Raw genomic sequence first — 27,011 nt, 5'->3', positions numbered from 1 at the left:
GTGTTCCCATCGCCCTGTTCACTACCTAGGGCTCAGCTCAGGGAAAGCCAGGGCTTTAGGCACGTGATCGGCGTACGGGTGAGGAACCCGTCTAGGGACGTCAGGGCAGCCAGGTGCCAGCCGCCAGGTGAGTCAGGGGTCACCATCTTCCCTCTCACTTGGGCAGGGCCTTCCTCGTTCCCTCCCTCTGTGTCACGTATGTGATAGCCACGCCGACCGTGATACATATAAACTGTGGTGAACTCTGCAGCTTTCATATATAAGGACTCCTAACAGGATTACCACTGCAGGACTTCAGGATAATAGTGGAAGTAGGGAGATACAGAGCGTTTCGCCGATCCACTCCGTTTGCTGGGGCAGAGAGGTGCGCCGCTGCACATACACTTAACGGCAAGATGGCGCCCACCGCGCGGCTTCTTCCCGCCTCGGTCTTCGGCTCAAGATTCCAGCAGGTATCGGCAGCAGTCCAAGGTAAGTTGTTAGCAACTTTCAGCAAGCCGTACCTGCACTGTGTACCTTGTGGCAGATCGTGTCCCGGCCTCACTCCACACTCTCCTCAGTTTGCGTCCCTCTGCTCCTCTCCCTCAATCTGTCGGCATCCACAGCACCACAGCCAAAACTCAGCAATCCAGCTCCGGGCAGAGTGTCCCCAAGTATGAAGGGGTCCAACATATAGTGAATGCGCTCAAAAAACCCCGATTATGCCAGGTGTATAAAGGATATTTCACAGGATTTTGTAGGAGCACTGCAATCCTGCTTCCTCACTCCATGCTGGCTCGGCCACGCCCCACACACATGTCTGATATGACTTGGATTTGGATGCTGCACAAAACTCCCTATCAAATCTGTTGACAATTAGCATCCCATGCATGTGAATGAGGCTTCCACTAACTCATTCACATGCTACAGAGAATTTCCCTGCAGTGTTCTGGATGCCATGCTCAAAGAAAATCCACCACAGAGTAGAATGCTGTCCCGGGAAGTACGGGGAAGGAAAGACAACCAAAGAGAACCACAACAAAACAACAACAGACTAGGCCCCAAACCTAGGGAATATAGAGGTCACCTCCTAGCATTCTCTGATACTCACCCTAAGCTGCTAACAACATGTGCAAATCTCAATGGTAGAAATGCACATGCACATGAACCACAGACTGCTGAAACACTGCACCAAACCCTCAGCTTAGGGAACAGGAAAAGAGGCAACTGGCTCCTTCCAAACTGAAGGAGCTAGTGTCTCCCTGAGGCCTAGTCAGGACAGACACACCAAGAAAAGGGAAAGAACTTAGCTTGAGATGAAACTGGAACAGGAGAACCACCACACAAGCGGAGGCGGAACATTTAAAGAGCCACCTGACTGATAATGAGCAGCATCTGCGACGGGGTGGAAACCTGTCAGCAACAATGAAAACAAGAGAGATCTGTCAGATAGACTCCTGAGTCTTCCGTCTATTTGAACTTCTAAGATCTCTCCCAGGGCCGGCGGTGACAGTACCCCCCCCCCCCCCTTCTACAGGTGACCTCCGGGCACCCAGGACCAACTTTATCATGGTGGGCTCTGTGAAAGGCCTTCAGAAGCCGACTGGCATTCACATCATTTGCCGGGACCCACATTCTCTCCTCTGGACCAGAACCCTTCCAATGAATGAGGTATTGAAGGGAACCCCGAAGGACACGAGAGTCAGCAACTCTGGAAATTTGAAACTCCAGATTCCCGTCAACCAAGACAGGTGGAGGTGGCAAGGAAGATGGTACAGCAGGTTCCACATAACTCTTTAACAAAGATTTATGGAAGACATTATGGATCTTCCAAGCTTGCGGAAGTTCAAGGCAAAAAGAAACCGGATTAATAATGGCAGAGATCTTGTATGGACCAATAAATCTTGGACCTAACTTCCAGGATGGCACCTTCAACTTAATGTTCTTAGTAGACAACCACACCAAATCACCCACATTCAGGTCCGGACAAGACACACGTTTCTTGTCAGCCATAAGTTTATACCTATCGCCCATCTTTTCTAAATTGATTTGAATTTTCCGCCAAATAGATGATAAGGAAGAAGCTAATCTCTCCTCATCAGGTATACCAGAAGAACTATTCCCAGAGAACGTACCAAACTGAGGGTGAAGCCCATATGCACAAAAAAATGGTGACTTATCAGTGGACTCCTGACGACGGCTATTCAAAGCAAATTCAGCCAAAGACAAAAATGAGGACCACTCCTCCTGATTCTCAGCAACTAAACACCTCAAATATGTCTCAAGATTCTGGTTAGTGAGTTAAGTTTGTCCATTCAACTGAGGGGGAAAAGCCGAAGAGAAGGACAAACGAATCCCCAGGCGAGTACAGAAAGCCTTCCAGAATCTGTACACAAATTGGGTCCCTCTATCAGACACCACATCAGAGGGAATGCCGTGTAATTTCACAATGTTATCAACAAATTTCCGAGCCAGAGTTTTGGCATTAGGTAAACCAGAAAATGGAATGAAGTGTGCCATCTTACTGAAGCGGTCGACCACCACCAAAATCACCGCCATCCTCAAAGAACTGGGCAAATCGGTGATAAAGTCCATGGACAAGTGCGTCCAGGGACGGGATGGGATGGACAAAGGAAGAAGAGATCTTGAGGGCCAAGTATGAGTCACCTTGGCACGTGCACAGGTCTCACAAGCTGCCACATAGCCCTCAACACTCTTACGTAAACCCGGCCACCAGAATCTCCAAGAAATAGGATTAACAGTGGATCTGCTACCAGGTGTCCAGTAAGGACAGTATCATGATGTTCCTTAAACACCTTGTGACAAAGTTCAGTAGGAACAAACAACCTTCCTGGGGAACAGGAATCAGGTGCCTCTCCCTGAACTTCCAACACCTCCGCCTCCAGTTCAGGATAGAGGGTGGATACAACCACCCCATCAGCCAAAATCGAACCAGAATCCTCAGTATCACCCCCCCCCCCCTATCCCAGGGAAGCTACGCAACAAGGCATCCACCTTGACATTCTTGACCCCAGGGCGAAAAGTGACAATGAAATTAAATATGGTAAAAAACAAAGACCATCTGGCCTGCCTTGGGTTCAAACGTTTAGCCGACTCCAGGTAGGCCAGATTTTTATGATCAGTAAATACAGTAATGGGATGAATCGCTCCTTCTAACCAATGACGCCATTCCTCAAAGGCCAACTTAATAGCCAGCAACTCTCTATTGCCAACATCATAATTTCTCTCGGCAGAAGAGAGTTATTTCGATAAAAAAAAAAGGGGGTGCCATTTGCCAGAAGGACCCTGCGACAGAACTGCACCAACTCCCACTTCTGATGCGTCCACCTCAACAATAAATGGCTGAGACACATCAGGCTGCACCAAAATGGGAGCAGAAGAAAAACATTTCTTTATAGTGGAAAAAGCATGTAACGCCTCTTTCTTAGTCATGTCAGTCAGAGGCTTGACAACAGTGGAATAATTCAAGATACATTTTCTGTGGTAAACCCCAAAAACCTCATAAACGCTTTCTGATTCTCGGGCAGATCCCATTCCAAGACCGCACTGACTTTTTCGGGATCCATGTGAAAGCCCAAAGCCAAAAGCAGGTAACCCAGAAAAAGAATATCTTGAACAGCAAACACACATTTTTTTAATTTGGCATATAACTTATTCTCCCGGAGGATCAGCAAGACTTGTCTCAAATGATCCTGATGACTCTCCATGTCGGGCAAGTAAATCAATATGTCATCCAGGTATACGACAACAAACCTTTCCACCAAATGATGAAAAATGTCATTGAGGAAATGTTGAAATACTGCTGGGGAATTGGTCAAACCAAAAGGCAAGACCAAGTTCTCAAAATGACCCACAGGAGTATTAAAAGCTGTCTTCCATTCATCCCCCTCTCTGATTCTTACCAGATTACAGGGAGTGCAGAATTATTAGGCAAATGAGTATTTTGACCACATCATCCTCTTTATGCATGTTGTCTTACTCCAAGCTGTATAGGCTCGAAAGCCTACTACCAATTAAGCATATTAGGTGATGTGCATCTCTGTAATGAGAAGGGGTGTGGTCTAATGACATCAACACCCTATATTAGGTGTGCATAATTATCAGGCAACTTCCTTTGCTTTGGCAAAATGGGTCAAAAGAAGGACTTGACAGGCTCAGAAAAGTCAAAAATAGTGAGATATCTTGCAGAGGGATGCAGCACTCTTAAAATTGGAAAGCTTCTGAAGCGTGATCATCGAACAATCAAGCGTTTCATTCAAAATAGTCAACAGGGTCGCAAGAAGCGTGTGGAAAAACCAAGGCGCAAAATAACTGCCCATGAACTGAGAAAAGTCAAGCGTGCAGCTGCCAAGATGCCACTTGCCACCAGTTTGGCTATATTTCAGAGCTGCAACATCACTGGAGTGCCCAAAAGCACAAGGTGTGCAATACTCAGAGACATGGCCAAGGTAAGAAAGGCTGAAAGACGACCACCACTGAACAAGACACACAAGCTGAAACGTCAAGACTGGGCCAAGAAATATCTCAACACTGATTTTTCTAAGGTTTCATGGACTGATGAAATGAGAGTGAGTCTTGATGGGCCAGATGGATGGGCCCGTGGCTGGATTGGTAAAGGGCAGAGAGCTCCAGTCCGACTCAGACGCCAGCAAGGTGGAGGTGGAGTACTGGTTTGGGCTGGTATCATCAAAGATGAGCTTGTGGGGCCTTTTCGGGTTGAGGATGGAGTCAAGCTCAACTCCCAGTCCTACTGCCAGTTTCTGGAAGACACCTTCTTCAAGCAGTGGTACAGGAAGAAGTCTGCATCCTTCAAGAAAAACATGATTTTCATGCAGGACAATGCTCCATCACACGCGTCCAAGTACTCCACAGTGTGGCTGGCAAGAAAGGGTATAAAAGAAGAAAATCTAATGACATGGCCTCCTTGTTCACCTGATCTGAACCCCATTGAGAACCTGTGGTCCATCATCAAATGTGAGATTTACAAGGAGGGAAAACAGTACACCTCTCTGAACAGTGTCTGGGAGGCTGTGGTTGCTGCTGCACGCAATGTTGATGGTGAACAGATCAAAACACTGACAGAATCTATGGATGGCAGGCTTTTGAGTGTCCTTGCAAAGAAAGGTGGCTATATTGGTCACTGATTTGTTTTTGTTTTGTTTTTGAATGTCAGAAATGTATATTTGTGAATGTTGAGATGTTAGATTGGTTTCACTGGTAAAAATAAATAATTGAAATGGGTATATATTTGTTTTTTGTTAAGTTGCCTAATAATTATGCACAGTAATAGTCACCTGCACACACAGATATCCCCCTAAAATAGCTAAAACTAAAAACAAACTAAAAACTACTTCCAAAAATATTCAGCTTTGATATTAATGAGTTTTTTGGGTTCATTGAGAACATGGTTGTTGTTCAATAATAAAATTAATCCTCAAAAATACAACTTGCCTAATAATTCTGCACTGCCTGTATATGCCCCTCTTAGGTCTAATTTAGAAAACACCTTAGCTCCAACAATCTGGTTGAACAAATCTGGGATCAGGGGAAGGGGATAAGGATCACGGATAGTGATGCGATTCAACTCTCAGAAATCTAGACACAGTCTCAATGTCCCATCTTTTTTCTTTACAAAAAAGAACCGCGCCGCCATAGGTGACTTAGATGGTCTAATGTGTCCCTTTGTCAAACTCTCAGTAATATACTTTCGCATAGCAACTCTTTTGGGTTCAGAAAGGTTATACAACCGAGACTTTGGCAACTTAGATCCAGGAATCAGATTGACCAGGCATTTATATTCTCTATGAGGGGGTAACTCCTGATCCATACTCTCAGTGAACACATCAGAAAAATCTGAGAGAAACAGGGGTAACATCTTAGTGGATATCCCAGCAAGAGATGTGACAAGACAGTTGTCCATACAGTAATCACTCCAGCCCTCTATCTGTCTCACTTGCCAATCAATGGTAGGGTTATGTTTGGTCAACCATGGCAACCCTAGCACCAGAGGACCCGGCAGACCCTTCATTATAAAACAAGAAATACCCTCAACATGAGAATCCCCCACCCTTAAATGGATATCCTGCACCATGTGAGTCAAAGATTTTTGAGAAAGGGGGGCAGAATCAATAGCGAACACTGAGATCTCTTTGTCCAGTGCATTCGATTTAAAACCATGCATCAGGACAAACTGGTAATCCACAAGATTAACCCCTGCCCCGCTGCCCAAAAATACCTCCACATCAATATTTTTGGAATCTAGCGCCACCCTGGCAGGCAGGAGAAAACGGGTACTACCAGTAAAAGACAAGAGCATGTTCTCAGATTCCCCAACTACTCTGCCAAGAGTTAGAGAACAAAACTTATCGGTAACTCCTTTTTATTTTTTATTCTCGCCTTGATATTTTACATAGGGACAAACATTAACAAAATGACCCTCTTTACCACAAAAAAAAACAGAGTCTCTTTTTAGCCCTGAAGTTCTTATCACCAGGGTCTGGAGAGACCCGTTCCAATTGCATAGGTTCATCTCCAAACATGGGCTCAGGTGTCTCAGTACCCCTTCAGGTAATACGTCTCGAGAGAGAACGGAGTCTTGCACTTTTCCCTCAGATGTCTATCAATTCGTACTGCAAGAGACATGGCAGTTTCTAATGAAGCAGGATTTTCATGGAGTGCTAGGGCATCTTTTAGTCTCTCAGATAGCTCCTGACAGAACTGACTCCGGAGAGCAGGGTCATTTCCCTCAGAATCAGTTGCCCACCTCCTGAATTCAGAGCAACAGGACTCAGCAGACCGTTTTCGCTGTTGCAAGCTGCGCAACATAGATTCAGCCAGACAAACTCGGTCTCGGTCATCATAAATTAGTCCCAAGGCTCTGAAAAAATCATCCACCGACCGTAGGGATTGTGATCTGGTCGGCAAAAAAAAGGCCTAGGATTCAGCATCACCTTTCAATAAAGAAATATCGATCCCCACCTTTTGACTCTCGTCACCAGAGGAGTGAGGGTGTAAGCGAAAATAAAGTTTGCAAGACTCCCTGAACCGAACAAAGTTGTCACTTCCTCTGGCAAATCGGTCAGCCTTGTTATAGGCAGGGCTTTTTTTCTCAGAGAAAAGGTGGTGGAACTCACCCCCCCCCCTCCCCTGGCCACATCCCCTACCCACCCCTAGGACCGCCCCCTAAAACCGCCCCTTTAGAGAACAGGGATGCAAGTAAAATTTGGGGGGGGGCTATAAAAGTCCAGCCCAGCAAAGAAACCCCCCAGATGGGGGTGGCACTGTTAATGGGGGATCTGGGGATGGCACTGTTAATGGGGGATCTGGGGATGGCACTGTTATGGGGTGGAGGATCTGTGGATGGCACTGTTATGGGGGATCTGTGGATGGCATCCACAGATCCCCCATGCTATAACAGTGCCATCCACAGACCCCCCCATCCTATAACAGTGCCATCCACAGACCCCCCCCCCACCCCATAACAGTGCCATCCACAGACCCCCCCTTAACAGTGCCATCCACAGACCCCCCCCACCCCATAACAGTGCCATCCACAGACCCCCCACCCCATAACAGTGCCATCCACAGACCCCCCCACACCTTATAACAGTGCCATCCACAGACCCCCCCCCCCCCCTTCATAACAGTGCCATCCACAGACCTTTTATTCATTCATTCATAAAGTAGGCCGGGCAGGCAAGTGACGTCAGTCAGTCACTCTGCCGCTCGTCTGCCCGGCCGGCCTGCATTACGATATAACAGTAGCCCTGTGAGTAGGATATATTGAATGTTATACTACAGAGGGGGCAGCACGAATCATTATTAATTGAATTACACATTTTATAACTGTACTGGAGCGGCGGGGCCGGCGCACAGTGAACGCACCGGCCCCCTGCTCCTCCTTCCAGTCCCTCCCCGCTGATACATCGCAGCCTGCGATGCTGGAGCATGGCAGGCTGCGATGTCAAAAGGTGGCGGAACACCGTTCCGGTGCGTTCCGCCAGAAAAAAAGCCCTGGTTATAGGTACCGATCTGGAGAAGGTTAAAAAAAAAGCAGAATGGCCTCCATAATTCTTAAACTAAAGACGTTTGGAACAACCAGGACATAACTAGAGCTGGTCACCCCACCAAATTAAGTAATCGGGGGAGAAGGGTCTTGGTAAGAAAGGTGACCAAGAACCCAATGGTCACTCTGGCTGAGCTCCAAAGATCCTGTGTGCAGATGGGAGAAACTTCCAGAAGGTCAACCATCACTGAAGCATTCCACCAATTTGTGTTTTATGGCAGAGTGGTTAGAAAGAAGCCTCTCCTGAGTAAAAGACACAAAAAAGTTTGCAAAAAAGCACTCTCAGACTAAGAAGCAAGATTCTCTGGTCTGATAAAACCATGATTGAACTTTTGACCTCAATTCTAAGCATCATGTGTGGAGGGAACCAGGTACCACCCTAACCCTGACAGGCCTCTCACCCAGTTAAGCCAGTACTCTCTGCTCTGCACTGATGAGGGGCAATCACCCCGAAACAGCTGTCTGCAGATGAGGTGCTGGCTTATTTAATATCCAAGTCATGTCTCAAGGCTTAGTTAAAGAGCTGAACATTGACTTATAGGATAGCTGCCTTATATCTGGTGGCATTAGAGGCAGAGCTTGTTAAGAGCTCATTTGCATCCCTTTCCTCCTGGAGGGAACCAGACACTGCTCCTCACCTGCCGAGTACTATCCCTACAGTGAAGTATGATGGTGGCAGCATCATGCTGTGATGGTTTTTTTCATTGGCTGGGACAGGAAGACAGAGTTAAAGGAAAGCTGAATGGATCAAAGTACAGAGATATTCTTAAGAAAACCTGATCCAGAGTGCTCTGGATCTCAGACTGGTCTGAAGGTTCACCTTCCAACAAGACAATGACCCAAAGTCCACAGTGAAGACAACACATGGGTGGCTTAGGGACAACTCTGTGAATGTCTTTGAGTGACCCAGCCAGAGCCCCGACTTGAACCCAGTCAAACATCTCTGGGGAAAATGGCTGTCCATCGTCGGTCCCAGGGGTGCACTTAGCCTTTCTGCTACCTGAGGTGAAGACTGAAATGGTGCCCACCTCTCCTTCCTGATGCCAATTTCTTAACCTAACCCCTTTGTCACAATAAAAGCGCTCACTGCCTATGGCCCTTCCGCTGCCCCCCTCCTGCCCCTACTTGGTGCTGCCTGAGGCGATCGCCTCACCTGGCCTCAAACTCTATCAGGTCGGTCCCCTTCCAACCTGATAGAGTTCGAGAGGATCTGCAGAAGAATGGTGGAAAATCTCCAAATCTAGGTGTGCAAACCTTGTAGCTTCATACCCAAGTAGACTGGAGGCTGTAATCACTGCCAAAGGTGCTTTAACTAAGTCCTGAGTAAACAATCTAAATACTAATGCAACAATTTTATTTTTCCATTTCAATAAATTAGCTAAGATTTCAAACATTCTATTTTTACTTTGTCATTATGTGGTACTGAGTGCAGATTGATGGGGAAAAATGTGAAAAAAGCCAGTGGGTCTGAAGACTTCCCGAATGCACTGTATCTAAAGTAAGTTGTGCCCCATGTGATCGTTCCTTTGGGGTTTGTGCACACAACAGCAACATATGGAATTCCCTGACAGATTCCATATAAATATAATAGAAAATACTTGTTCATTATGGTCCCATAGGCTGCTGGTATAGTAGGTTGTACAGAACTTTAATACAGCTGTATGAGGCCTAAAGCAAGACAGGGCATAACTGAAGAAATTGGAGTGTGCCAATAGTGGTAGTAGAGGGAGTAAGAAAGAGGCTGATCTAGGACCATCAACATGGAACATGGGAGAACATATAAATGCTGTGTATGTGGTGTCCCAGACCCATATTCCAGGTATATTTGCAAGATATAGTACAACTAATATGACATGTAGATATACCATAGTTTATATTGCCTGTTCTTCTACATGATATTTCATGAGTACGTAGGTTCTCAGTGAGAGCGATGTCTGCGCTTCATTGTATACATGTTCAAAGCAACTTGCTATAAGACTCTGGAACATGTTACTGGAGCTCTCACACTGTTCTTCCAAATTGTAGCGCAAAGTGAAACATTCTGCACCATACAGAACAAATTCAGGAGATCTGTGCATATTTTTCTGATTACCCAGCACGTAAATCACCAAATATAAGAGAACTTGTCTCTACGTATCATGCATGTATAATTAGATCCTACACAAATGCCTATGACCTTGTAGTTCACATATGCGCCTCTCTTTCATGTGCAGAGGACCATCAAATATCTATCATGTGTTGGGCAGAACTTCTTTCTTTCACCCATATATCCCAAGATTACTAGTTGGATCTGAAGTTACTAGAGCATATGGTGGACTCCCAAGTTAACCTCTGACTCAACATAATATAACAGTTCTTTGAAGTTCCAGAAAAAAAGCATACTTCTTAAACTAAGAAGAACCTTCCTGCGTCATGTTATCCAACATATGAAGCTTAGGGAAAATCTATAACCATCCTCTCTATGTAAATGATTATGTAAAGTGGCTAAATTTCATCTACAGGGGATACTTTCTATGAAATATACCATGCAGATTAAACAGCCATTTTAATATACTGGCAATAGCCTTAAAGGGGTTCTCCGGGAATTAATGAAATGAAAATACTTAAATATTGCTTTATTATAAATTTATTCCCAAGTACCTTTCATTAGTTATAATGGCTTATTTTGCCTAGGAAGCAATCATTAGGAGAAATAAAATGGCCGCTGTCCTATTAGTACACACAAAACCTCCTCATCCTCCTCTCTGCTCTACTTGTATTCAGGATCATACAGAGGAGGATGGGAGAGGAGGATGAGGCAGGTCTTTACGTCAGTGTCTGAAGTAACTTGTCCTCCTGTGTGATTAGGACAGGTTTTGTGTGTACTAATAGGATGGTGGCTATTTTATATCCCCTGATGATTGCTCCCTAGACAAAACGAGCCATTATAACTAATGAAATGTATTTGGGAATATATTTATAATAAAGTAATATTTAAGTTTTTTCATTTTCTTAATTCCCGGAGGACCCCTTTAAAGGATTTTGGGGGGTATTTTCATATTGATAGTCTATCCACAGGATAAGTCATTAATATGAGATCGACAGGGGTCTGACTCCTGGCACCCTTGCTGATCAGATGTTTCAGGACGCCCCGGCCTCTTTGCAGCTCACCATGCACCAATTGATTGCGGCTGCGCTGGGTATCGCGGTGTAGCCTCATTCACTTGAAAGGAGCTGTGCTGCGTCTAGGTCATTACTAATGAACATGACATCACATGGCCTAGGAAGAGGCCTAAGCACTCATGGAGCTCCATGGCCTCTTCATACAGCTGATCGGGAGTCGGACCCCTGCTGATCTCATATTGATGACCTATCCTGAGGACGGGCCAGGCCACCAATCTGTAAATCTCAGAAAACTACTTTAAATTGTATGGAGGAGGAATCAGGTGTTTGTTCACACTACCAATGGAGTAGCAGTATGAGGGAGGCAACCTGATTTGGGATCCCTTCATATAGCCGCTATGGTATGTATGTCCTTAGGTTCAGCTGACATCTATGTAACATGCATGACCATTGTGGCCAGAGCCTTATCTGTCTAACAGAAAAACTTTTCCGCACTGCGCACTTTCACTGGCACCTTTTTAATTACCTTTTTTAATTAATTTTTAAATCTGATATGAAATTGAGGTAATATATATTATTTATTCACTGTTTATGGATTATGGTGTCAATCATGTTACACTTCTATATATCATTTTGTATCATATTTTTGTGTTTTTATGTTTCACCAACATTTAATTATTTCTATCTAATCATGCATATGTCACCATGTTTATTAATCATTTATTATTGTTACATACCATATATTTAATGTTGCACAGCACTGCTTTGAGTCACATTATAGAGAGTATCATAAATTGCATTGGTTTCTTAATTTGGGAGGGCTGGCCTTCTGCGGTGGAGCACATGTCTGTATAGTCTGTGCGACATGCGTTCCACCGCAGGACGCAGTCAGCATCTTTTTTCGGTACATCCTGTACGCATGAGCATGCATTCCACTGCGGCGTGCACACCGGACTTCCGGTTTCCGGTCTGCGTCCCAATGTGGAGCGCTTAGATTGTGGGCTCTTCTACGGCTATATTTATAATTTTCTTTGTCCATATATGTTACGATCTATCAATTAGCTAAGTCATCTAAGGGGCAATTTATTTATTTTCATTTTTTTATATTACGGGGGGTTTTTCACTCAACGGGCGACACCGACCAAGGCCCTCTATATCGTGTCCCAGGTTTAGTAGGAATGCCAAGTGGTGTGATGCGACCTAAATGTCTCTTTATGTGTCACGGTGCTCCTACCTGGATACAGCTGGTTGCCAGGCTTTGGCTCCGAAGCAATAAATAGGGGGAATAATTGAGGGATTTGAAAGAATAACTTGAGTCCAGACCTTGAGATGAAGTTCAATAGCAGCTTTGCTTGAATAAACGTTTCTCCAAACAGTTTTCAGGCTTTGTCTTGGTTCCAGCAGGATTTAGCATGAACTAGCAGGCAAACTCCACTCTGCTATATCTCTTTCTCTCTGCTGTACTGACAGGCTAGCTTGATGACTTTGATTCCTTCATTCTTTATGCTGCACTCCACTCTTTAGTCTGACTTAGTTTCAGCCAAGGAATAGGTTAGTGTCCTGTCAGCTCCAACATGGAGTCTGAACCGGAATCATCTAGAACTGCCCCACCTCCTTCCTGCAGGAAGTAGGACAAGCCCACTTCTCTCCAGAGGGGGGTTAGAATGTAATGGAGAGTTCCATTCTAGCTAAGTACAGCTCTGCCATGTTTGCTGCCACCTGCTGGTGAATCAGGCACATTACATGAACATAACAGTTACAAACAGATTAGGAATGCACAGTGTATATGACCTGGGCAGAAATTTATAAGATGACGTTTTGTTAGCGCAATAAAGACAGTAGCAAGGCTGCAGGAGTGATAACACCACTCTGGGGTGTTACATATGCACTTGTGACAGGATATGACATCATGCGTTTCAGTGTGGAACGCATGCCGCCTAGCACATGATGGAGCTTGGAGTATGTACAGCAAGTAAGTGGGGCCCTATATGTTTCACCAGGTGGTTAGTTTTAATTACTGATAGGGTATAAATAGGCAGCTAGCACAGTACCATGTTATCCCCTGAGGAAGCAAGAGCGAAACGCGCGTCAGGGCTGAAGTTACACTGGTCCGTATATGATTGACTTACTACCTGTTGTGGATCCATGTTATTTTTTGTTACCTCATTCGTTTCCTAACAGTTCGGGTGTCCTTTTATGTTGAGGCCGTATCTCCAAACTTTACTGGTTAGCACTTGCACTTTATACCAGTCGGGGTGGTCAGACTTACACCATTAGGCGTATTGATTTATATAACTGGGGATATAGAGTCCACTTAAGGTATTATATGGTGCTATTAAAGCCCCAGTGTGCTTCTGGTTTGTTTTTTTGTGTAAGACATTGATTTGCTGCAAAATAAAAAAAATAAAAAAATCTGCAATATATCCATTTTTATATAGCAGAATCTGCAGCAAACTTGAGGAAATGCTGTCCTGGATTTGCCACAGATTTTAATTTCAGATTTCACCCTTTACAATGTGAAATCAGCTGCAAATCTGCAACAAGTCTCCATATAGAATTCTGATTTTGCAGCACATTTAAGGCAAAATCTACAGCAAAAAGATCTATGGCATCTGAAACATTAAAAGGGTAGTCTGGATTCAGGAGAAAATGGGAAGACCCACAGGACCCGCCTGCAGTAAAGAGCTGGTAAGTAATTATCTGACAGATCCCGAGCCTCCTCTCCAGTTCTCCTGGCTCGGCTCTATATACTGACCTGCCGCAGTGATGTCAAGTCGACAAGGCGTCACTGGCCTGGTCGGGTGCACCGCTGAGGCCAGTGATTGGCTGCAGCAGTCACATGTCGACACCATGACGTCACTGCTGCAGCCAGGTAAATAGAGCTCAGCCTGGAGAACGGGAATGTTGGTGGGGGATCTGTCAGGTAAGTACTTACCAGCTGTTTACTGCCATTGGATCCTGAGGGTTGTTTGGTTTCTTTCAGTAGTATGTCTGCGCCAAAGGGGGGTTGCCTTGTGGTTGGAGCCTGGACCCACACAGAAGAAGGTCAGTCTGTGACCAAAACATCTGGAAATTGGCCTATGACATTTAACCCTACATGCATCTAACTGAGCCTGGTCATTGAATAAAAGTTTAACTGCCTCACATCTTTGGGAGTGCCATTGAATTTCTTGAATGTTTTGGGGACTGCAACATGTCTTTCACGTGCACCTCGCACCACCCAACAGAGTGCGGAATTCATACATTTTAATATCTACAGGATATGTCGCAAATGGCTGATAGATGAAGATCGTACCTCTGGGATCAGCATGTGTCTCCAGAATAGTGGTCCACCGACACCTGTCCCAGCTAGGAGAGGCCCTGCTGGCTGCCGCATCGAGATGGAGAGAATAAATGGAGGGCTTATTCTATAATGAGTGGAAGCAATTCAATAACAGAACTTATCAAAGGTTTGATTGTCTCTGGTCACCTCTACTTGACGGCTCTTATAAGCCAGACCTGATATTTTACGGCCACTACCCTCTGTCCCACCACTGTGCTTTGGTAGGTCTCATTTTCTACAATATACTTCCATGAGTGAGCTATAAAGCAGTCATCCTTTCAGCGTAAGCATGTCCCTTTAAGTACAGGAATGTTCACAGCCTCGGGTAAGGAAGTGAACGGCGAATGCAACAACTGTCTAAAATTTCAGCTAAAGTACACACACCAGATACGCCTAGTCTGATCTTTACATCTCTTCTTGTGCTTTGGCCAAAGACTGTGTTAGAACGCCGTGCCAAGCGTGTCTAGAGGGCCGCAAAGAACACCGAGCTGAATCATTTGCTAAAGGCTATAGTAAGAGCCTGGAATTCATTCCCATGTATGGGAATTTTGAGATTGCCACGAGACTGGCTTCCATGTCCCCTCCCTTGGCAAAGAACATATTAGTACACTTGAGAAGCAAGCCATGGTATGTATTCATTCTAATGTATAACATAGGCGTTGAATCTAATGGGAATTTTTAAAAAATTGTTCATAAAAGGGGATACAGCCTTATTATAACTGGTTTATTTCCGGCCTAGGAGCCTAATCCTTAAACTGTATTTTCGGTCCACATTGTTAAGAGATCAAAGCCGCTATTCTGGCCTTGATGCCAATTAGAAAGCAATGTATGTGTTTACCTAAGGCACGCAGCAATGCATTGACGTGGGTCGGATACCAAGTGCTTGCCGAGTATTCGGAATACTTATAAATGTCAGGTTCCAAATTGGAGAGAGCACGCTTTCTGACGCTGCTGCTTTCATGTGTGAGTCCTTCAGCGACGCTCAGCGCTGCAGGAGTTATAGATCACAATCACCCACCCGCTCCATATTTCACAGGCCTCTATGGCAGCATGCTGCCTGCCATGTGCCATGCTTTCATCACAGGACTATAGATGTAAGCTAACATTATAAATGTCCTTGTCAGGCCTCAGCAAAAGGCTGAACTATTTAACCGTTAACTACCCAGACAGAATGTGGGCAAAGTGAATTTGTCTTGTGGAATATGGAGGCATAGTTAGCAGCTGGATATACTTTCCAGCAGTGGTTCAATTAGGAGTCGCAGCAGCTGCAGTGGCAACTGGGCCCCATAGTGAGTCTACAGGGCCCACAGAACTTCCTGCCTCATCAGGGCCGCTGACGAAAAGCAAAGCCAGGAGCGAGGGGAGGTAAGTAGATGCCGTTTTTGTTTTTTGCAGGATCTGATTTATATGGGTCATTGCTGGCAATGCCCATACAAAAGTTTGACCTGGGCATAGTTATGGGCCTACTTTCCAGGGACAGTTCCAGACTTCTAAGCAAATAAGAAAATTCTTCAACCTGTTCACATCTGCATATGCAGCGAATCCGGGAGGCTGTTTCGACTGTTCCATTTAGCCGGATCCGTCATTGCTGGATTCTACAGTTCAACGCTGGATCTACATTGACTATAATCGGGTCCTGTAGTGATTGGACACATTCCGGTATAAATGACGGGTTTCGGCCAAACAAAAACAGTTGCATGCATGTCCGACAGCTGGCATTTGTGCTGGATCAGGCATGCCGCAGATGCAAACATACAGTGTAATGGAATCGGCCTCACAAACTACATTGAATATCTTCAATATACTTGTACTGTCTGAATAAGCTTCCCAGTATCATATAAATCAGAAATATAGCTAGATCTAGACTTAATCCTGGTGAGAGTATGCTATGGGAGAAGAACTCAAAGAAGCTGCACCATTAAGAAGCCCTGGAATTAAAGGGTTTTTTGGGGAGATTAATATTGAAGGACTATTTTCAGGATAGGTCATCAATATCTGATCGGTGGGGGTCTGACAATTGGCACCCCCACTCAAGCTCGGACTGGCCCAACTTTGAGGCGGGGGATTCCTCGGTAGGCCCCCAGTCTCCTGCGCCCGGAGATAAGACGGAGGAGTAATTATTTCTCTTGTTTCTCAGGAGAGATAATTATTGTAAGCACTAGGTGGCAGTATCGCACAGCGATGCAGCCTCCTACTGGTGTAAATTGTACAGGCCCCACAGTATCTATTAAAATTCCCGGCTGCTGGCAGTGAAGGAGGAGAGAACATGACTGGCCATCCCCCTGCCCTCCCTGCTGTCAGAAAACTGTGGTTGCTGGAGAGAAGGACTCCTCTGCGGTGCTGGGCTGATTTCTCAGGTGTGTTACAGTAGTGAGCTGTAGGAGACTGTAAGGGGGAAATAGGGGATTTGTTTATAGTAGACTCAGATCTGTGTATGTGTGCTGCTCTCTGCAGAGTTCAGAGTGGCATTGGGGGATTCTGCCCTAGGTCCCCTTAATGCCTCTGCTTTAGGTGCACCCCCATTAGTGCCACAGCTCCAGATGCCCCCCAATGCCCCCACTCTAAATGCCTCTTCTCCAGTTACCCCTGCTCCAGAATCACCACTATTACCCTGCCTCAGGTGACCCTAATGCCTCTGTTTTAGTTATGACCCTCCGTTTGTGCCCTTTGCTCGCGTTGCTCCTCTAGCACCTTTGCTTGGGCTTTGTTAAAGGCTGTGACCTGCAAAGGGGATTGGACTTATGACTGAACAATTCTGCACAGTGCATCACATTCTCCAGTATTGACACGTATGGTTTACATGGCGGTAGTGATGATATTCCGTATTTACAGGCATCACTGCTGTCATGTAAAGAGATACTGGTGGTGGAGGATTTAAAGGGGTTGTCCGGGTTTTCAAGTTATCCTCTCCACACCATAGGGCATAACTATATGATGAGTGGGGTCCGATTCTGCGACCCCCACTGATCCCAAGAACGGGTCCTGTTCCCCCTTTTTGATGGTGTGGCAGGCAACACATATGCCCTGCTGCTCCATTTATTTTCTTTGGGACCACTGGAAATAACCAGCGCTGTACTCTGCCATCTCCAGCGACCCCATAGAGAATGGATGGAGAGGCAGGGCATATGCTCGACCTACCCCTCAATCAAGAAGGGGGATCAGTGGGGGCTCCGGAGTTCTGACCCCCACGGATCACTTAGTTATCCCAGATCCTGTGGATAGAGGATAACTAGAAAAGTGGACACAGGCCCTTTAACAGGTGAGCATTTCTATTTTAGTTTGACACATATTTTGGGACAGATTTTTTATTTGTATTAATTTTATTTATTTTTTTACACCCAAAGAAAACCTTTAAGGATAGGGAATGTGAAAAGGTCCAACAGCTATGACACAACAGGTGATAAGTGTCTGATTGATGGGGGTCTGACTGCTGCAAGGGAAAGTGGTCTTAAGACACTTGTGTACATAGATTGGCGGTAATATAATCTCTCAGGACTCCTTTTGTTATGATCAGTGGGTGTTCCAGCAGTCAGACCCCAGCAATCTGATATTTATCACCTATCCTGTAGATATGCAATAGGTCATTATGGTAGGACAACCCTTTTAATTATAATGTACAGTCGTGGCCAAAAGTTTTGAGAATGACACAAATATTTGTTTTCACAAAGTTTGCTGCTAAACTGCTTTTAGATCTTTGTTTCAGTTGTTTCTGTGATGTAGTGAAATATAATTACACGCACTTCATACGTTTCAAAGGCTTTTATCGACAATTACATGACATTTATGCAAAGAGTCAGTATTTGCAGTGTTGGTCCTTCTTTTTCAGGACCTCTGCAATTCGACTGGGCATGCTCTAAATCAACTTCTGGGCCAATTCCTGACTGATAGCAACCCATTCTTTCATAATCACTTCTTGGAGTTTGTCAGAATTAGTGGGTTTTTGTTTGTCCACCCACCTCTTGAGGATTGACCACAAGTTCTCAATGGGATTAAGATCTGGGGAGTTTCCAGGCCATGGACCCAAAATGTCAACGTTTTGGTCCCCGAGCCACTTAGTTATCACTTTTGCCTAATGGCACGGTGATCCATCGTGCTGGAAAATGCATTGTTCTTCACCAAACTGTTGTTGGATTGTTGGAAGAAGTTGCTGTTGGAGGGTGTTTTGGTACCATTCTTTATTCATGGCTGTGTTTTTGGGCAAAATTGTGAGTGAGCCCACTCCCTTGGATGAGAAGCAACCCCACACATGAATGGTCTCAGGATGCTTTACTGTTGGCATGACACAGGACTGATGGTAGCGCTCACCTTTTCTTCTCAGGACAAGCCTTTTTCCAGATGCCCAAAACAATCGGAAAGAGGCTTTATCGGAGAATATGACTTTGCCCCAGTCCTCAGCAGTCCATTCACCATACTTTCTGCAGAAGATCAATCTGTCCTTGATGTTTTTTTTTGAGAGAAGTGGCTTCTTTGCTGCCCTTCTTGACACCAGGCCATCTTCCAAAAGTCTTCGCCTCACTGTGCGTGCAGATGCGCTCACACCTGCCTGCTGCTATTCCTGAGCAAGCTCAGCACTGGTGGCACTCCGATCCTGCAGCTTTATCCTCTTTAGGAGACGATCCTGGCGCTTGCTGGACTTTCTTGGATGCCCTGAAGCCTTCTTAACAAGAATTGAACCTCTTTCCTTGAAGTTCTTGATGATCCTATAAATTGTTGATTGAGGTGCAATCTTAGTAGCCACAATATCCTTGCCTGTGAAGCCATTTTTATGCAACGCAATGATGGCTGCACGCGTTTCTTTGCAGGTCACCATGGTTAACAATGGAAGAACAATGATTTCAAGCATCACCCTCCTTTTAACATGTCAAGTCTGCCATTTTAACCCAATCAGCCTGACATAATGATCTCCAGCCTTGTGCTCGTCAACATTCTCACCTGAGTTAACAAGACGATTACTGAAATGATCTCAGCAGGTCCTTTAATGACAGCAATGAAATGCAGTGGAAAGTTTTTTTTGGGATTAAGTTAATTTTTAATGGCAAAGAAGGACTATGCAATTCATCTGATCACTCTTCATAACATTCTGGAGTATATGCAAATTGCTATTATAAAAACTTAAGCAGCAACTTTTCCAATTTCCAATATTTATGTAATTCTCAAAACTTTTGGCCACAACTGTAGATTATGTGCAATCTGAGGAGGTTAAGATTTGGTAAATTTCATGCCAGACATTTATGCTTAAAGGGGTTAAAGGGTTTGTTTCACTTCAGTAAATGGCATTTATCATGCAGTTATTACAAGGGACTTACTAATGTATTGTGATTGTCCATATTGCCTCCTTTCCATCACATTATACACAGCACGTATCCGTGGTTATTACCACCGTGTAATCCAGCAGTGGTGGCCGTGTTTACACACTATAGGGAAAGGCTGGAAATGCTCATAGGCCAACACCTTTACCTATAGTGTGTAAGCACCCTGGCTGTGCTGCGGCCCGCAAAATGCGAGCTGCAATGCACGAATGTCGACTGTGGGGCAGCCGCAGTGGATCGCGGACCCATTCACTTTAATGGGTCCGCGATCCGCCCGTTCCGCAAAAAGATACATGTTCTATCTTTTTGCGGAACGGAAGTACGGGACGAAACCCCATGGAAGCACTCCGTAGTGCTTCTGTCGGGTTCTGTTCCATGCTTCCATTCCGCATCTCCCGATTTTTGGACCCATTGAAGTGAATGGGTCCGCATCCGTGATGCGGAATGCACACGGAACGGTGCCCGTGTATTGCGGATCCGCAAATGCGGTCCGCAATACGGCAACGGGACACCTACGGTCGTGTGCAAGAGGCCTAACAGAATGACCCGCTCAAGACATAACTACAGTATGTGTTAATAAAGCATCTGGACAGGGTTTATCTTGATAACCACATGCATTTTTATATTAAATAGTTAGTTTTTGTGTAGCAAGAGCACAGTTCCCGCATGTCTGCACATTGTTTGGATCATGTGTGAACAGTGTTCGGCAATGACAGATTTTAGAAGATTCAGCAATTTAAAAGTCCAATACTGTTTATATTCCATCCAGGTTATACAGTAACTGTAATGAATCCACAGGACCAACATAGAACATAAACAAAAAAGTTCCTGCCCATCTGGGCTCTAACTAAACATTGGGTTATTCTCGCCTATGCTCTCAGCATAAGGGCTCATGCACACAAATGTATTTTTGTTCCGTGTCCGTTCCATTTTTTTATGGTCCGTTTGCGGAACCATTCACTTCAATAGGGCCGCACAAAAATGGAAATGTGTGCATTCTGTGTCCGTATGTACACATGTCTGTTCAGCAAAAAATTGAACATCTCTTATTATTGTCCGCATTACGGACAAGGATAGGGCTGTTCTATTATGGCCCAGCTGTTCCATTACAAAAAATGCTGAATGCACACGGCCGGTATCTGTGATTTGCGGATCCACAATTTGCGGACCGCAAATCAACAGCGGTCGTGTGTATGAGCCCTAATACGGCATATTAGGTTTACACAGCCAACAGGTCATGCAGCTTCAAGGCTTCTGACCTTGAATGAACTTTTCAGACCTGTATTTATCCTCACAGTAATGAAACCAGCAGCTAAAGTGTTGTACTGGAGTGGGGAGGGAATGGCACTTCCCACTACCACCACCTACATGCCCTTCCAAAAGAAAACTAGCCTATAAAGCACTTTAAAGAAAAGAAACTACCCAGCTTTCCTGGATTATTGTACTTCGCCCATCTGAGCATTCTGAGTCAGATATACACCCCTTCCATCATGTTCAGACACCCCTTCAAAAAGATGATGAATGGTGTCAGCGGTCGGAACCCCATTAATATGATACTGACAGTGATGAGCATTCTGAGTCAGATATACACCCCTTGCACCATGTTCAGACACCCCTTCAAAAAGATGATGAATGGTGTCAGCGGTCAGAACCCCATTAATATGATACTGACAGTGATGACCTATCATGAGGAAGACCTGGAAAACCCTTTTAAGTCAAAGAACCTCTATTGCTCTTTCAGTTTATACCTATTTATTGAAAGTAAAAAAACATTTAAAAGGGTTTGCTCTGAACTGGAGAATATGGCTGCTTTGTACGAAAAATTGCATAACACCTGTGTATAGACTGTACCTAGTGTTTCAGCAGAGCACCATTGAGGCAGGGTAGGCACTGGTTTTGGAAGAAAGCTGTCATTAATTTCTAATTTGAGCCCTTTAAAAAGTAAAGCTGCACTTAATCAAACTGCACAGCATGTGTTTATTTTGGATGCACATCATAGTGAGAATACAGGATTGTAATTAAGGATTCTGGAAACTTGAGGTTAAGCAGATTCATAATTTTGGCTTATCATGTAATGCTGGCAATCACAATGCCTTAGCTCTAGCCGCTCCATTAACACTGACAGGTGGTTCCAACCCAGAAGAAAACACCCCATCATGGCGCAGGTCACATTTCCTTGACATGCTCCTGCCTTTAGCTTGAAGCCCAACTATGCATTCGTCTGTCATGACCACCTGTCATATGACATGATGTTCACAAGTAAAATAGATTTTTATAAAGGCACCTTTGTCAGAGTAACGTAAAGGGGTGGTCTGAGTTATGAAAAAAATATATACAGCACTGTAAGGCCTCATGCACACAACAGTTGTTTTTTGCGTCCGCAATTGTGCTGACATCACAGGTCATGTGACCTTTAGTTAAATCTGAGAAAGGAGCAACTGCAGATAAAGTAAGTGCATGGTAAAGCTTTTACATTTGATTAGTTTGAAACATACAAAGAACAAAAAAAATAACTCGGACACCCCATTTAAGGAACTGTTGTGTTAACAGGCAGTATATACAATATAATAGTACATAGTAAGTCCCACCCTAGACACTGCCAGCACCCCAGGTTTGGGTTTATTTTAAAGGGGTAGCCCTAGCTAATGCACATGTGGTTTACGCAAAATGTTTATGATGAGAAAACTCTTTATAGGGTCACTGAGTTTTTATATGTCATAGAGACTTATCAAAAGTTTTGATAGGTTGTAATCTAAACACTGAGACCCCCACCAATCGCTAGAATGAGGAGAGAGTAGCACTCGCATATCGCACCCTCTCTCCTCATTGCAGAGAATCGCGTCAAGATGGGCCCATAGACTTTCTATTGCGCCCCTCTCCTGCAGCGACCTCCACCAATCAAAATTTATGAAACGTCTCTATGACATATCAAAAGTTTTAGGAAAACTCAATGATCCTTTAAAGGGCAATGGCAGCTGCTTGGCGGCCAAAGGCATGTGTGTTGGTCCCTGTGCACTTTGATTGACAGGGCCAAGCGTGATGACTTTTACACTGCCTGGCCCTATTAATCAGGCAGTTGCAGAGGGAGTCTCTAGGTGTAATGGTAATGACCCAGTTGCTCCTAGAGGCTTATTTGCATATATTAAAACATCATTTTTCTCAGCAATGCGGGCACATATGAACATGGGACCAACACAGATGCCTTCAGCTGCCAAGTGCACATGTAACAGGTCAGCCAGTTTCATAGGTACAAATCTCCTGACAGATGGCCTTTCAATACATACTTAACCCTTTCATGACCAAGGGTCATTGATGCCCCAGTGTCCAGGTCAAAATTTACAAATCTGACATGCGTCACTTTATGTGGTAATTGCTTTGGAACACTTTTATTTATCCAAGCCATTCTGAGATTGTTTTCTCGTGACATATTGTACTTCATGATAGTCATAAATTTGAGTCAATATATTTCACCTTTATTTATGAAAAAGTACCAAATTTATTAAAAAAAAATTGAAAAATTCACAATTTTCTAAATTTCAATTTCTCTGCTTCTAAAACAGAAAGTCATACCTAAAAAAATATTTACTACTTAACATTTCCCATATGTCTACTTTATGTTGGCATCGTTTTGGAAATGTCATTTTATTTTTTTAGGACGTTAGAAGGCTTAGAAGTTTAGAAGCAATTCTTCAAATTTTTAAGAAAATTTCCAAAACCCACTTTTTAAGGACCAGGTTCCGGTCTGAAGTCACTTTGTGGGGCTTACCTAGTGGAAACCCCCCATAAATGACCCCATTGTAGAAAGGACACCCCTCAAGTTACTCAAAACTGATTTTACAAACTTTGTTAACCCTTTAGGTGTTCCACAAGAATTCAAGGAAAATAGAGATGAAATTTCTAAATTTCACTTTTTTGGCATTTTTTCCATTTTATTACATTTTTTTATTTAACACATTGAGGGTTAACAGCCAACCAAAACTCAACATTTATTACCCTGATTCTGCGGTTTACAGAAACACTCCACATGTGGTCGTAAACTGATGTAAGGGCGCACAGCAGGGCCCAGAAGGAAAGGAACGCCGTATGGTTTTTGGAAGGCAGATTTTGCTAAACTGGTTTTAGATGCCATGTCTCATTTAAAGCCCCCCTGATGCACCCATACAGTAGAAACTCCCAAAAAATTACCCTATTTTGGAAACTAGGGGATAAGGTGCCAGTTTTATTGGTACTATTTTGGGGTACATAATATTTTTAATTGCTCTATATTAGGTTTTTGTGAGGCAAGGTAACTGAAAAATGGCTGTTTTGGCACATTTTTTTTTTTTTTTTTTACAAGATTCATCTGACAGGGTAGATCATGTGCTATTTTTATAGAGCAGGTTGTTACGGACGCAATGATATCAAATATGTCTACTTTCTTTGTTTGTTTGTTTCAGTTTTACATAATAAAGCAATTTTGAAAAAGAAATTATGTTTTTGTGTCTCCATTTTCTGAACGCCATATGTTTTTTATTTTTCTGCCGATCGTCTTGTGCAGGGGCTCGTTTTTTGCAGAAAGAGTTGAGGTTTTTATTGGTACCATTTTTGGGTACATAGGATTTTTTGATCATTCATTATTACACTTTATGGGGCAAGGTGACCAAAAAATTGGCTGTTTTGGAACAGTTTTTATTTATTTATTTTTACAGCGTTTATCTGAGGGGTTAGGTCATGTGAAAGTTTTATAGAGCAGATCGTTACGGACATGGCAATACCTAATATGTATACTTTTTCTTATTTATTTAAGTTTTACATAATAATAGCTTTTCTGAAACCAAAAAAATGATGTTTTAGTGTCTCCATAGTCTGAGAGCCATAAATTTTTTTTTTTTTGGGCGATTGTCTTAAATAGGGTATCATTTGTTGCGGTATGGGGTAACGGTTTGATTGGTACTATTTTGGGGGTCATAAGCCTTTTTGATCGCTTGCTGTTGCACTTTTTGTGATGTAAGGTGACAAAAATGGCTTTTTTTACACATTTAAAAAAAAAAATTTTATGGTGTTTATCGGACGGGGTCTATCATGTGATATATTTATAGAGAAGGTCGTTACGGACGCGGTGATACCTAATATGTGTATTTTTTTTTTTCATTTATTATAGGAAAAAGCAATTTATTTTTTTAATTTTACATTTTTATTTATATATTTATTTTTACTTTTATTATTTTCACTTTTTTTTTTATCAAGTCCCTCTTGGATCTTGAAGATCCAGTGGGGCTGATGGCTGTACTATACTTTGCAATGCTCTTGCATTGCAAAGTATAATACAATCAGATGCCCTGTAGGTGGCAACAGGTGGAGAGAGGGAGCCCCCTCCCTCTATTAACCCCATGGATGCCGCTGCCGCGGCATCTATGGGGTTACAGCAGAGTGTCAGCATAGAGCTGACACTCTCTGCTGATGGCGGCGGCTCAGGAATGGAGCCGCCGCCATCACACACAGCAGGGGGACTGCACGGCATGGGGGCAGCGCTGGAAAGGGGGGGTCACGGCCAGCATTGAGGGGGCAGGAGGAATGTATGGGGTGGGGAGGGGGCGGACCGCAGGAGATAAGCAGCGGATAGATTCAGCGGCAGGCGGACACAAGGGGGGGCTTGAAGGGGCACAGATGGGGGCACACATGGGGGGCACAGATCGGGGAGGGGGGGCACGAGGACACATTACCTGATTTCAGGCTCTGATCTGCAGAGCGCAGATCAGAGCCTGAAACCGGCATTTTTTCGCTGCCGCAATCCGATTGGTTAGTCTGCACAGACTAACCAATCGGATCGATTGTCGGCAAGGGGCCACTCTGATTGGTCCCTTGCCGGCATTACTGAACTGTATGCTGTCCGTGACAGCAGCAGGACAGGGGCAGAAGCTTTAATCCAAGCGCTTTGCAGCGCTTGGATTAAAGAGCTGGCTTGACGTCTATACACGTGGTAGCTGCACGGGGTAGGTGCAGCTATCACGTATATATACAGATTGCGGTCAGGAAGGGGTTAAAGTGTAACTGCCGTTTCATTTTTTATTCCCTAATGGTATAGTACACCCTGCTGTATAAGTGCTTTTGTGCTTTAAAATTTGATCATTTTCAGTTTTACCTGCTAATAACTCCCACAAATGCATGCTACTTTCCTATTCAGCAGCTCTCATCGCACAGCGTTGCCATGTGCAGTCCGTCTTCTCAGTATTATAACAAGAGACGGATGAGCTCTGGGAGGAGGAGCTCAGCCCTGACAGCCTGGAGCTGGGCTGAGGCAGAAAGTGGAGGGGGAGAGCTGCTTTAGATGGTGATATCTTCTCAATGGTAGCAGATCTTGTTTGAAAACTGACAGTCTAGGCTTTCATACAAGACCAGAATGACAACTCTAGTCCAAGCAACAGAGGAGAAATCACTGTTAGAAATAGAGTCGGGAATAATCGCGGGTAAAAATCTGCTTTTACTTTCACTTTCACTTTCAGCTTCATTCACAGCAACCCGATTTCTATCATTGATATCTTCCCCTTTACTGAACAGATTTATGTCATTCTGGTATTGTCTGAAAGCCCATATTTCTAGCTGGTACCAAACCAGATATATAGGCAGCTAAAGCAGCCCCCCACCTCCCTGTCAGTCTGGAAGAGAATGAGGGACAGCTGCCTATTAAGAGGTTAAAATAAATGCTTACTGATTTAATGTAATTGTAGGGCTTGTCTTTGGTTAGCTGTATGTAAGGATACACACTACTCTGGGTACCGTGGGAACTTATCTGCGTTCTGATTGGTCCTGCTAGTTCATGTGAGGAGAGCAAGGGCTTATTGGAAGTAAGGGAAATACAGGATGGCCTCAAGGAAGGGCAAAGATCATCACAGGAAGAGCAGCAGAGGCCATCTTAGGAAGTTGCTGAAATAGAGGCACAGAGAAATATGGTTGCTAAGGGCTGAATATAGACATCAGAAAGGTAAAATTAGCTGAAAAATGCAGCTTCATGAATATCTTCCATTCAGCATCACATATGTTAGGAATTTCATTTTTGGTAGTTAAATGGCAGTTACACTTTAAAGGGGTTGTCCGGGTTCAGAGCTGAACCTGGACATACCTCCATTTTCACCCAGGCAGCCCACCTGACTTGAGCATCGGAGCAGTTCATGCTACTATGCTCTCCTTTGCCCTGTGTTAAATCGCGAATCAGGGCAAAGGCATTTTCAGGAGT

The 27,011-nt window shown here is 44.2% G+C and overlaps 1 protein-coding gene and 1 non-coding gene across 2 annotated transcripts in view; both read right to left on the bottom strand.

Annotated features, from left to right (window-relative positions):
* GPC3 (glypican 3) overlaps positions 1-27,011 on the bottom strand; it is a 712,927-nt gene that overhangs the window by 285,825 nt on the left and 400,091 nt on the right. The window lies entirely within an intron of this gene.
* Positions 25,191-25,276, bottom strand: LOC120978294. The gene has a single exon (XR_005774053.1). It is a non-coding gene; the product is annotated as a small nucleolar RNA SNORD71 (small nucleolar RNA).

This window comes from Bufo bufo, chromosome 8 (genome assembly GCF_905171765.1).
Source record: "Bufo bufo chromosome 8, aBufBuf1.1, whole genome shotgun sequence".
Taxonomy (NCBI): domain Eukaryota; kingdom Metazoa; phylum Chordata; class Amphibia; order Anura; family Bufonidae; genus Bufo; species Bufo bufo.
This window is presented reverse-complemented; position numbering and strand designations above follow the sequence as displayed.